We start from the raw sequence: 13010 nt of genomic DNA, 5'->3' as shown, positions 1-13010 counted from the left end.
AGAATGCCTGATCCAACCTCAACCAGAGCTTCATCGCCAAGTCATGCAGCAAATTCCGGTCCAAGCTGGAGTTGGCAGTGGAGAACATGGGCGGACATATTGAATAGACATGTGTATAAGACTCTTATCTTTCATGTTAAATAAACTAATTCGTCGACCACTTTAAAAATTACAGAATTATTTAACTATTTTTAAAAATTTTAGAGTGTTCTGTTTTAGACGTGCACACATACATATACATATATATGATGTAGTTTGTCCTTTAAGAAGAACTCTTTAGATATTTTTTATTGCTTATAATTAAAATATATCAACTCACAGATTGTGAAGTACAAACATTTAGTTTTTCCACTTTTAAGTTTATATTATGGGGCCTGTCAAAACAAATTTTAGCAATAATGTTTATTCTCAAAATTGAATGTTGATTACATTTGTATTCTTCGACAAATTATCATCAATTTCTATCCACAAATTATTCTTATGAACTTTTTCGTTTTTCATAAATCTACAGTTAAATTTGACAAAACTGATCATCATAATAAAATAATGAGCAACTGATTGATTTTATTAAAAAGAGTATATAGGGACTTATTATATGTTCCTTAAATGAAACAAAGGCTCTAAATTATGGTTCAAACTCCTGGATATCTTAACTTACCCATACATTTGAATACAAAGCCTGTAATTGAGTTAAAGTCCATGAATTATCGGGGCTGTAGTATACATGAAATACAAAATATATTGTGATTTTCTCTTTTTCCTCACTTTGTTTGCTTTCAAACTGGTGTCTCTTTCAGTTGACTAAAAAATACAATGTATGGCGTGCCTCAATATTTGCAGGCCTATATCAGACTCGATCTTGGTTCACTCCTTCTTGATAGAACCCTCAATAGACCTAACACTCTTGTGAGGAGTAGCAACCACCCTGACCCGCCTAGATAAAATAGTACAAGGGGTTTGAGAATATAGATATTCTCAAAAGTTATTTTTTTTCTGAAAAAAATTTCAATAATCCAGAGCTGTTGACAAAAAAGAAATTTTTCGGATAAAAATTGCAAAAATTAAATTTCATACATAAAATTTATGGGAAAAAAGTTTTAAATTTCAAACATTTCTTAAAAAAATTTCAAAAATCCATAGTTATACACAAAAAATTAATTTTTTGGGAAAAATATTTCAAAAGTCCTAAGGTGTTTACAAAAAATGAAATTTTATGGATAAAAATTTCAAACATAAAATTTCTTGAAAAAAAGTACAAATATAAAACATTTCGTAGTAAAATTTCAAAAATCCATAGTTATTCACAAAAATTAATTTTAATATTAAAATTTTCTGAATTTTTTTTAGATATCAACAGACAATTAAATTTTCTAGTAAAAAACAGAGGTCCCACTGTGGACCCCCCCCTGTATTTATCAAATGGTTAGGGCCCGTTATGCATGTTTTTACGTTTTGCAATAACTTGATCTCTACATACTATTGCATCATCAATCATTATCAAATATAATGATTATTTTTTGGGAAAAAAGTTGTACGTAAATTGTCAACTCACGATAGTGGACCACTGGTAAAAGTAAAGCAAATCACTATTTTTTTAACATATATCTTACGTTAAAAAAAAAATGACTTTTCAAAAAGAAAAGAAAAATAAGATACGTAACTTTTTATTATCCAAAAAAATTATAAGGGGCCTTTCTAAAATCATAGTTTAGTTCCTTGGTAATCAAATGATTTTTTTTTGTCAAATATTATATATTTTGAAGAATATTTCATTCCATTTTCTTAGACTGTGCCAACATTTAATTCATCACAAATTTTAAGGAAATCATTTATTTATCTTTTTCTACAAAGCATTTTTATAGAAAAATAAATATTTTATTTTTTCAAAAGCCGTCAGTGCAAATTTTAAATAAATAACAATCCAAAATGTATTACTCTTACTCTAGATTGGTGGCTCCTCCTGGCACAAGACCCGTGAATAAGTCTGTTAAAAATTATAATATATTTATAAAGTTTTATTGAACAGTTTTCTATTTTTTTTACAACATACAGGTATTTAAGTATTTATTTTAAGTCAACCACTTATCATTTGGGAATTCCTTCTGAACTTTAAGGTATAGATTTTCACAGTGAACTGAATTAATTCCATTTTTATTTCCAAAACGAATCTGAGTTCCATTCTTGTACAATTTGCATACACGAGCTCCTCTTGCTAACTCGCAGTCATTTCTATTTTCAAAACATTTTTTCGCACATGTAGCATGATTTTTGAACTCAAAAGGTCCCATTAGTAGCTTAGGTTTATCAAGTATAACCACTTTGACTCGGCACACTATGAAAAGTAAAATAACATATACATATATAATCAGAGTATTTGAAAAGCTTAGGATTGGGACAGTTCAGAATTAAATCAAGAAACGGTGTGTGCATTAACTGTATGGTGTGTTGCTTCTGGCTGAATTTTAAATTAAAGAGAAAAAACGCAAAAAAAGTTTTTCCCCGGATCATGAAGGCATAACCTAACTTACACAAAAAATTATACAGTATTTTGTTGTGAGCCGTCGATTTTTTGATTGGTTGTGTTGAAAATAGCTCGTGTTAAGACACTGTAAAGCATTCCCAATAACCTTTAAATAATAGTTCCATTGTTGGGACGGATTGGTTGATACCAACTGATTTTGGGCATTTTCCCCTGTTTTTTAAAGAAATGTTGTATGATACAATAAAAGTTACAACATGCGTCTTATGTAATTGTATACATATTAAATGAGTTGTACAGGGTCTTTCAAATAAATTGGGACGGACTTTAACTGCATCCACATCAATAAAGAGGGCATATATACATATCATTTTAATGTACCATTTGAGAGGTTATGTTATTATCTTTTGATTGAGTCCGTTTTGAATGTGATCAACCAATAAGTAACGATGGAACAGCGTAGAAGGTCAACAATTGTCGAACTAGCTGACAAGGGGAACGACCCTCTAGCTATAATGAAGAAAAAACTGGACCGTGGATGGACGTACATGATAGGTGGCTTTCCTATAAGAAGTCCGCGGTTCCTCACGTATTCAAAACCAAGTTTCCGGAATCCATTATGACCTTGGACGTCCTGGATTGTAACGGGTCAGTGATGCTCCCGTTCTTCTTTAACTCGATGTAACGGGTCGGGTCAGATAGATAGTGTGAGGTTTTAAAGACTATTATCATTCTCTGGATGATCAAGGAGGCCAATGACACGCAGATCGTGTTTCAGCAAGGCTCTGCTCCTACACACATGGCCGAGAAGCCTCAGAACCTTCTTAACAGCAATATAATTCCTTTTCGGAGCCACAAAACCTATCCTCCCAACTCCCCTCATATGAACCACTTGGACTTGTACTTATAGGGGAATTTAGAGAGACAGTTTTGAGCTATCAGCTGCAACAGCATCAAGTATCTGAAGGCCTCTATTAACAAGCACTGGAAGATTAATATTCCCACGGTAGTTGTCAAGGCGTGCAAGGCCTTCAGACCAATAATCGAGATAATGGTTGCCAAAAATGGAGATCACATTGAATAACACTATTGTCAATAGAATAAAGAATAAATTCAGTCCCAATTTATCTGCAAGACCCTGTATATACACTCTCTCACGGTGTTACTTTGCTAAAACAAAAATGTACAGTTATTTTGTTGTCAGCTATTGATATATATACTTCTTTTATCCTAATCTATGTTCTGAACGTTGATTGGTGGCTTGTTTTTCAATACTTTCCTTCTTGAAGGAATGAAGTAAAAACTGACGTTAACTCTTTTTATCGTCAAATCACTCAATTTATTCCGAGAATAAAAATTATGCGTGATTATTACAATTATCTAGAATTCCGTGATCAATGATTGCTTGTATGTTGTATTAAAGAAATTTCACTCTTCAGGAATTAAATAAAAATGACGGCAGCTTAGGAAAAGAAAATTCACTCTTCAAGTTGTCAACTCCAAAAAAATGGTCAATCAATAAGCTTCACTGGTCATAACAACCCTGATTGTACACCCAACTGAAGTATAAATAGAGTATACATTTTATTCTACTAAAACTGTAGAATTGTGAAGAAATTCAGCAATTTTAGTGTGATAACAGCATAAATATGAAATATAAGGTCATATTTTTTTCAAAAAAAGTATCTATTATTTTTTCAAATAATAAAGAAGGGATATTAAAAAATTTAAGGAATACAAAATGTAGACATCCCACTCTCCCCCCTCAAAAGCTTGTTGTCAAATTTGTCAATAAATTTTTTCAGAAAAATTTATAAAAATTCTACATAAAAATCTGTTTTAAAACTTTATTTTAGTTTTTTAATTCTTGTCCAACTGATCAAAGAAAAGTTATTATATCATTAATTTGTCTTTGCTATGAAAGAAAACGTTTAGTGGGTGAAATTTTTAAAAGTTTGTGTCTTTTCTAAAAACAAAAAAAAAGCTAATTATCAAATTGGTATTTCTAAAAAGAAAATTAAGAAAAAATTGTCTAAAATATATCAAGAAGTCCAACAACCTGAAAGAAAAATGCTAGTCACTGCCTTCACAGCAACAGATGATACTGTTAGTGCAATTAAGTTCTTCAAAATAAATTGAATAAAGGTTTTCTTATACCGGATGGTCTATTGAAATCTAATAACTTATTAATTTAATAATTGATGAAGGTTGAGTGATTGAAATTAATTTATATTTCGATATATTATAATCTTGTTAAAGCTTAAAATTCAAAGTGTTTAGATTTTAATGGACAACTCGGTAGTTCATTCTGGGTTTAAGTTAATTATTTTACCAATGCCGGCATATTCATATACCTACATGATGTCCACTGAATATAATATGTACAAAAATATATATAAATAATCAAAACTGAATTCCTTGAGGCAAAATTCTTTTTGTAATGACATCAGTAAATGTATGGAAGTTAAAAGTTTATTAAGGGACATATATTTACTGATGTCCTTACAAAAATGTATGTTAAAAGTACATTGAATTACATTTTTTCTCTTTACTCAGGCTTATGAATGGAAAGCGATTTTTTTAACTTTGAAAGCTAAAAATGGAACTATGAGGCTTTACTTTAAAAAAAAACAAAAAAACAGTGGTCCCAAAAGAGAGAATTATTTATGAACCGCCCCGTAGCGTCCCACAAATAATATAGCTTACTATTTTGAACGTAGATGAAAGTCCCATCACCGTCATCCTGGGGTAAGTGTATATTGTAATTTTTAATTAAACGACAAGTGTTTGGACCAGGGGCGAAGTCGACCGCGCTACAATAATTAGAATTGCTACAAATCGTCATGCAGGCCATTAAGCTAACTACATTGAAGGATTCTTTATATCTGATCATATCAGCTGGAAATGAATAATAATGTGACATTGGAGAGATTGCCATGCTGTATATTTGTAGGTAGTGTGATCCAAAAGAGTGATTTACATGAAATGAATGAATGATTTGATTATTTCTTCCTTTATAACATGGCTTTTGAGTGGTGAGTATGCTCATTAGGGTGGCTCTTAAATATTCGAGTTTTGCTTTCATTTGTCTTATCCTTCCATTTTATTACATTTTTAATTAAATTTCCCTATGCAAAATATTTTTGCATTTATTAATTTTTAATCCTTCTTAATATTTTGTAGTATATAGAAAAATTAGCCAAACTTTTTTTGATATCTTAATTTTTTTCTAATAGTATGTAACTTTATACTACTAAAGTTTAGTAGTTATTTTTGCTTGAATATTCAACTCTTTATCATCAATTAAATTATTTAATCAGGGGCGTTTTCAGGGGATGGCTTGGCGGGCTGTACTCCCCCCCCCCATAATATCCAAATTTCCAAAAAAAAAAAATAGATCAATTTTTTTTCCAAAAATTTCTGTGAATAGAAATAGATTTATAATTTTTTTTTTCCAAAAATATAATTTTCAATCTTGTTTTCAAAAAAATATAATTTACAATCTTGACGGCTGTAGATTTTTGAATTAAAAAAAAAATGTAAATATTTTGCCAAAAGCTGTAGGTTTTTGAAATTTTTTTCCAAAAAGTTCAATTTTTTTGGGAATAGCTGTAAAGTTTTGTTCTTATATACAAAAAAATAAAATATTTGAAATTTAATTTTTAATATATATTGAATTGAATGGATTTGATTTTTTGACATTTTTTTCCAAAAAAAAAAATATTTTTGGATTTTTTACCAAGTAGTCCACCAAAAAATATATATAATCCGACGGACGCTCCTGTTACTATTTATTTCATTACAAAGTACTTCATCTTGTATAGTACATATTACTTGATGCACTCTCCTCTTCGTGGTAATAATCAAATTTGTAATTATTCTACGATTCATTTGTGTTTAAAAATAAAATAAAACTCGGCAAATGTTGATAAATTTACCATTTTAGTCTACAATTTCAGAGTTATTGGAGGCTCCCTTGTGGAATGTTGCTCAAATCTTTCAATTTTTGGCACAGGAATATATTTTCACTATTAAAACGGATTGAGAGAATAAAAATAATACCATTGAGTTTTTAAGTACAGAATAAGAGCCACTCTAATGTACAACATAGTTTTGTTTTTATCAACCATATAGCAACGTATTGTAATTTGACATACTCATTACTTGTGACAATAGATATCCTACATACATTTTGAGTCATTTTCCCTTCTTTCTAAGGCTCTTGTCATTTTTCTATTGGGAAGGGAAAACGGAGATGAGCTCAGGATTGACACTTTGTATTCAAATGATTACTTTATTCAATGTCAGGAGGAGGTAAGAAAAACAACAAAAAGAAAATGAAATTCAACAAATGTTTTCACAGCCTACTGTCTCAAATTGCAAATCATGTGCATATGTACACTGGAGGGGAGTTGAAAGATTGAGGAACCATAGAGGTCATCATTCATTTGTCTATTAGAAAAGGTGTGGAATTGTAATTGAGTCGACTTCAGACCCAAATCCGACTTAAATATAAAAATGCAAAGCTTGAAACACACGGGAAAACATTCTACACTTCACATTTTTATTGACTATCATCAAAGTGTCATTTCTCTTTCTATTGAGCGTTTCTACTAATGATGGGACAATTAATCAGAGAATCGGGTGTTATTTCTGGAATTGGAATCGGCATCGGGAAATTAATGTTTAATTGTCCATTCCAATTCTTATGTATTGTTATTTAACTATTTATTACTTTTCTAAGTTATGAAGAAGAAGAAAAAAAGTTATATCCGTCAAGATACCTAAAACGACCATGTGATATAATTTTATAAAATATCGTAATAAAATTCAAAAACGTTCGAAACGTAATCTGTCGGTGCAGGAATTGTTGTTTTAGGGGAATAAGCAGAGATGTAAATCCAGTGATTTTTTTAGGTCACTCGTTTGATTGTAATTGGTAATCGGAAGAAAGAATTGTCTTTTCCTTAGCAGAGGTGATTATTATTCCACTCCTGAGGGGTGAACATCCTTTGCAAAATAGATTCAATAGTGTTCAAAACCTGATTGAACATTCGTGTGTTCTCACAAAAGACGGAGCATGACACTGTAGATTTGTTGTAGAGTTATAATTGATACTCTTTCTAAGACTCAGAGTATAATTGGGGATCGACATTGGAAAAAATCTAGCAAATGTCCTTGTTTATATCATTTTCTACTTCCTACCTTGTTACAGCTGATGTAATGAAACGACAGGAACATCATTATTTCTCTCCTCCAAAACATTCTTCAAATTGCCAGGGTTACCAAGTTAGTTTCGATTTTTTTAATATGCTCATTGTGAATAGGAATTCCATCACTAGTAATAAGTTTTGTAAATGTAATGTATGTTGTCTCATAGGATCTGCGAAGGCTCACCATTGGAAAATTTGCCATGGGATTACTCGCCCTGGAAAAAAGCTCGCTGGGCATATAATTATTTATTATTATAATAATAATATATAATTTTGTTTATATTAAATCCACAGTTGTTAACCAAAATTATAGTTTTTTGGAAGAAAAAAAAATAAAAAAAAACTCTAGTTATTCTCAAAAAAAAAAAATAATAATAATAATTGGAAAAACAATACAAAAATACATTATAGTTATTCACAGAAAATTAAATACCAGTAATGAATAAGAATGGGAATCGCCCAATAAACAGAATTTTTTCCATGCTGTTTCTCAAATGTCCAATTCCGATTAATTGTACCACCACTAAGATCATTACACTACTTCTCAAAAGCTCAGCATATTTTCTATATGCTAGTGTTGAGCATTGAAATGTTTTAATGAATACTTTTATTTTATTTAACTTTTAATAAGTTTACTTCTGGTTCTTTAGAAAAAACATTTCCTTCGCATATCCCCTCCCCCCTCACTCCAATTTTCTATAAGGATACAAATGTGATGAGGACTATAATGTCGAATCCACATGTGGAGAGTTAGTATCAGTTTACAAAAAACTATTGAGGCACACTTTCATAAAATAATGTATTTCAAAAATGCCAAAATTTCCTCTTAAAAAATGCTTAACACAAGCCAAAAATAATAATAACAATAAATAGTAGACAAATTAAAGAAAACTCAAGAAGATGATTCAGCTGGCTGGTTATCTATCTATCTAGTAGTGTATTACTTATGAAGCCACCACCGTATAAAGAGAGAGGGGAAGAGACTGGATGACACATGTGAAGACTTATTCGTGGCGGGAGACAACGATACTTTCCAACATGTTACGTATGTTTAGTACCATAAAATCATTTATAAAAAATGTTTCATATCAAATATCATGTTTGTAATCAAATATTTAAGTCTCTTTCTGTGTGGCAATATGCAGGACTTAATATATTTAATATGTAGTATGTACATTATTTGTTGTTCATAGTCAAACGTAGGATATCCATCATAGGACACACTATAATTAAATAACTATATTATTATATGTAGATCAGGGTGACCCTATTTTGATTTCAAAAAAAGGAAAAAAAAAGAAGATATGTGCCCTGTCAAACCAAAGGCTAAATAGAATGATTTTCCTCAAATTTGAGTGTAGATTACGTTTGTATCATTCAGCAAATTATCGTCAATAGGGTATGAGCTAACTAAAAATATTATATATTATCTGCAAGGTGGTGTGACAATCTTTTGTTTGGCCATGCAACATAACATTGCACATTGGTTAGACTATATTTGAAAGGCCAAATTGGGTTCAATAAAGTGTATTTACTAAAAATAATTTTTAAAACTATAGCCACAATTCTTAGAGCTTATGAACTCATCCCACACATTTGAATATAAAGTCCATAATTTACACAAATTTGTCTATGAAAAATTTGTTTCTATGTTCGAGGGTGGTCTGAAAAGTTTCCGACCTCAACTTGCAGATGAAAGGACTTGTAAATAAAAGCTAGTCACATCTGTTGACAGTTACTCACCAAATTTTCAGACATTTTGGACGTGCAGTTGTAATGTAATATTCGTTTGAGGGAGTTGATGTGAGTGTTTTTGTGAAAATGAACAAAATCGAGTATCGAGCTCTCAATCAATATTTATTTTTTGAAAATTTAACATTTTAAGGGATTCAATAATAACAGACATATAAAGACGGGTTGTGTTAAAATTTGACGCGCCTAAGTCTATCCAACTTTGGAGTAATTGAGCCAAAAACAAAAAGTGTTTTCGTGAACAATTATTTTACAGAGAAAAACGACGAGTACTATTTGAAAGGGTTACAGAAATGGGAGCATCGCTAGGAGAAGTGTGATGAGTTACAAAAAGACTATGATGAACAATTTTTTTAAAAATTAGACAAAATGTCTTGTTTATTTGTCGCAAACTTTTTAGATCAAACTCGTATTTAGTAATTAAAAAAGTGTTGCTAAGACAATCTACCATGTCAACCAAAATTTCCTTTACTTGTTCAGATGGAGTTGCACTGATCCAGTATAAGTCAATGCAATTTAGTTTTACAATAAATCCGTTTATACCCAGGAATTTCTTTGAAGTTCATACAGATAATGTATATTTTTTTCTCTAGTACCGAACATCCATCGAAACTACTAACATTGAGTTCAATTGAATAATTTATACTACTCTATGACTAACCACTTGGTTGAAAGCTTTTGTCTTATGCATATATTATCATTTTCCTCAATTTTATCGTTATCAATAATGTTCACAGGTTTTTGTTTTTTAATTGAGTCCTCGTGTCCCCATATGTTTAATTCCGTAACCTAATTCAAGAAGAAAATATTAAATTAATAAAATTTAAGAATAACATTTTTACAATTTTTGTTTTCTGATTTTTTCCCCCTTCTATGTCATAAATGTTATTTTTATTTTAAGTCGATATTCAAGATGGATATTTCTTCCAAATAGGAAGTTTAATTAATTTGGATATAAAAAAACATGGAGAAAAAGTTGTATACGGGATAAGGGAAATTTATAAAATGTTATATAGTACGTCATTGGAGGTATAATAAAGAGCGACATCTTGCAGTTAGAAAAATATATCACCAATACCATGTATTTCCTACAGCTAACAGGTACGTTTCTCTACTTTGTTTTAAATCTTTAGCTCACCCTAATGTAGATATAATAATTAATACTTTAAGGCCAAATTTGGTTTATATGGAAATAATTTTCAAATAATGTAGGGTACATACATGCATTGAATGATCCCTTGAGATACGAAAACTGTCCTCCCTGATTAGATATGCATTGTGAAACTCTGGAGAATAAAGATTCATGGAAAATATAAATCCGTAGTCAGTAATTTGGGAAAATTGCAATTATTAATTTAATTACCTGCTAATTATCGTTATGTTAGAGGAATTTTGGACAGTGGTGTAATTAGTGATTTTTCCAAAATTGTTTACAAAAAAATTGATTTTATGTGAACAGCTGAGGATTCTAGAAATTTTCTTCCAAAAAAAATGAGTATTTAAAATCCAAGAACCAAGTACCCCCCCCCCCCCAAATTATAACACTGCTGACGCCCATGTCATGCAGGATTTAGGAGTAATGATATCTTGGACATTTGGACTTCATAATGTGCCACAAAACCCTGACCACTAATTAACTTTCATCAAAATAGTCAACAATTACACCCTCCATATATTTCCTGGTCACACTTATTGGAAATTTTCATTTAAAATTATTCTTCTCATTTCTTTCTTGCAACTTGTACAACCGGCTTATACATTATACAACATGTAAACAATATATCCATATGTATTTACAATTTTAGTGGGGCTTTTATGCATAGGGGATACACTATGGCGCATCAGTACAAAATCAATCTTGAACAAAAACTGTTCTTCCCATATTTAGTTTAGAACAATTTTAATAGATTATTCAGTTAATAAGATAAGAGGTTTCGTGATTTTAATTTTTTTAACTTTTAAAACACTTTTTGGACGGTTCCTCAATTTACTTTGGAATATGGGTTGTTACTTGTTATTAGTGATTGGACAATTAATCAGAATCGGGAATTGTGTGTTTATTCGGTATCAGAAAAACAATCTTTAATTTACGATTCCGATTCTTATTCATTACTGGTAATTAACTATTTATTAGTTTCCAAGGAATTTTTGCTTTTTACTAGAAATTTATTTTTTATTTTTTTAATAAATTTAATTTTGTATGAATTATTATGTATTTTTGGAACTGTGGATCAAAAAAAAATATATAGATATTAAATTTTATATTTGAAATTTATTCCCCCCCACCCCAAAAAAAAAATAACAATAATAATAATCCTGTGGACGGCGCTGATGGCAAATTGGTATTTTTTAGCTATTATTTCAATATTAAAGAATGGGAATCGGCATTGGGATTTTTTTTTTTTTTTTTTTTTAATTGTCCCATCATTACTTATTATGTAAATTGTCAAATTGTATATTATATATGTATCTTCAAAGTCCTAATTAAAATTTCAAAGTCAAAGGGTCACTCACCTCATCTACATATATACATAAAACACATACAAAAAAAAAAAAAAAAAATACAACTCAGGAAACTTGGTAATAAAAACTCGAAGAAATAATCATAAAAAATAAAGGAAAGAATTTGAGGTCTTTCCAGCTTCAAGCTGAGGAGCTGTGGTTGACTTATTGTTACTAGTAGTGTCATCTATTGAGATAAATAGTTGCTATTTTAGTGCGTCATATATTTATACTTGGATAAATCTGCGTCTTGCATTTGTACACGTAGTTCTTCTATTGTTGCAGGGGAGAGGGATATATGTCATATTTGAAATGAAGAGTAGGTACCTATATTAGGGAGAGTGAATATTGATTTTTGGAAGGGAGGGGGATTTATTATATGAATCTATGACTGAGGCAAAATGGCGAATATACTTAGTAGAAAGGAGAAACCTAACGGTTTTTCCCTCCAAAGTTATATGAAAAGGGTAAAAGTCCATATGCAATATGCGTCGTATAATATATTAATACATAGGAGTGTAATAGAAATAAAGTTATGTCAGTGAGCATAGTTTCCGCTTTATTATGTAGCACATATTTGACGACACACTCTGGCGGGAGTTTTATGTAACTATTAACTGCATGTACTCCACTATTAATACCTATGGAGCTATTGGCATAGTATATACTTAAATAACTAATTAATCCATGATCCTTCACAATAATAATAATCGTATGGCATGATAACATGTTAAATGTAAGTAGTATATCAACATAATATAGTACTTAGTAAGTAGTAGTGGGCAGGAGCTGCTCCACACGCCCTCCTTGAAGACATTTCCATCATGAAATTAAGAAAATATGTGATGGGAGTAGCAGAAGGCGGAGGCAACAGCAGCAGACAATCCCCGTTTTTCTGATACACACTCAGGAATACTCCACCCGCGGGAAAATTCACGACAACATTCTTTTAGCCGGCCTCTTTATATATTATGGAGGGAGAATCGTGTACGCTCGCTCACGCCAGGTGCTTTATTTTTATAATTCTATTTGAAAATGTAAACCTGTCAGTTGAACTACGAACG

General features: G+C 30.6%; 1 long non-coding RNA gene across 1 annotated transcript; it reads right to left on the bottom strand.

Annotated features, from left to right (window-relative positions):
• Positions 1-2000: 2000 nt before the first annotated feature.
• On the bottom strand, positions 2001-5544 carry LOC121118848 (uncharacterized). The gene is made up of 2 exons (XR_011780418.1): positions 5186-5544; positions 2001-2332 (listed from the first exon to the last, which is right to left on the bottom strand). It is a non-coding gene; the product is annotated as an uncharacterized lncRNA (long non-coding RNA).
• Positions 5545-13010: the final 7466 nt, after the last annotated feature.

This window comes from Lepeophtheirus salmonis, chromosome 5, assembly GCF_016086655.4.
Source record: "Lepeophtheirus salmonis chromosome 5, UVic_Lsal_1.4, whole genome shotgun sequence".
NCBI classification, from domain to species: Eukaryota; Metazoa; Arthropoda; class Copepoda; order Siphonostomatoida; family Caligidae; genus Lepeophtheirus; species Lepeophtheirus salmonis.
Note: the sequence above shows the minus strand (reverse complement) of the source record. Positions and strands in the feature narration are given on the sequence as shown.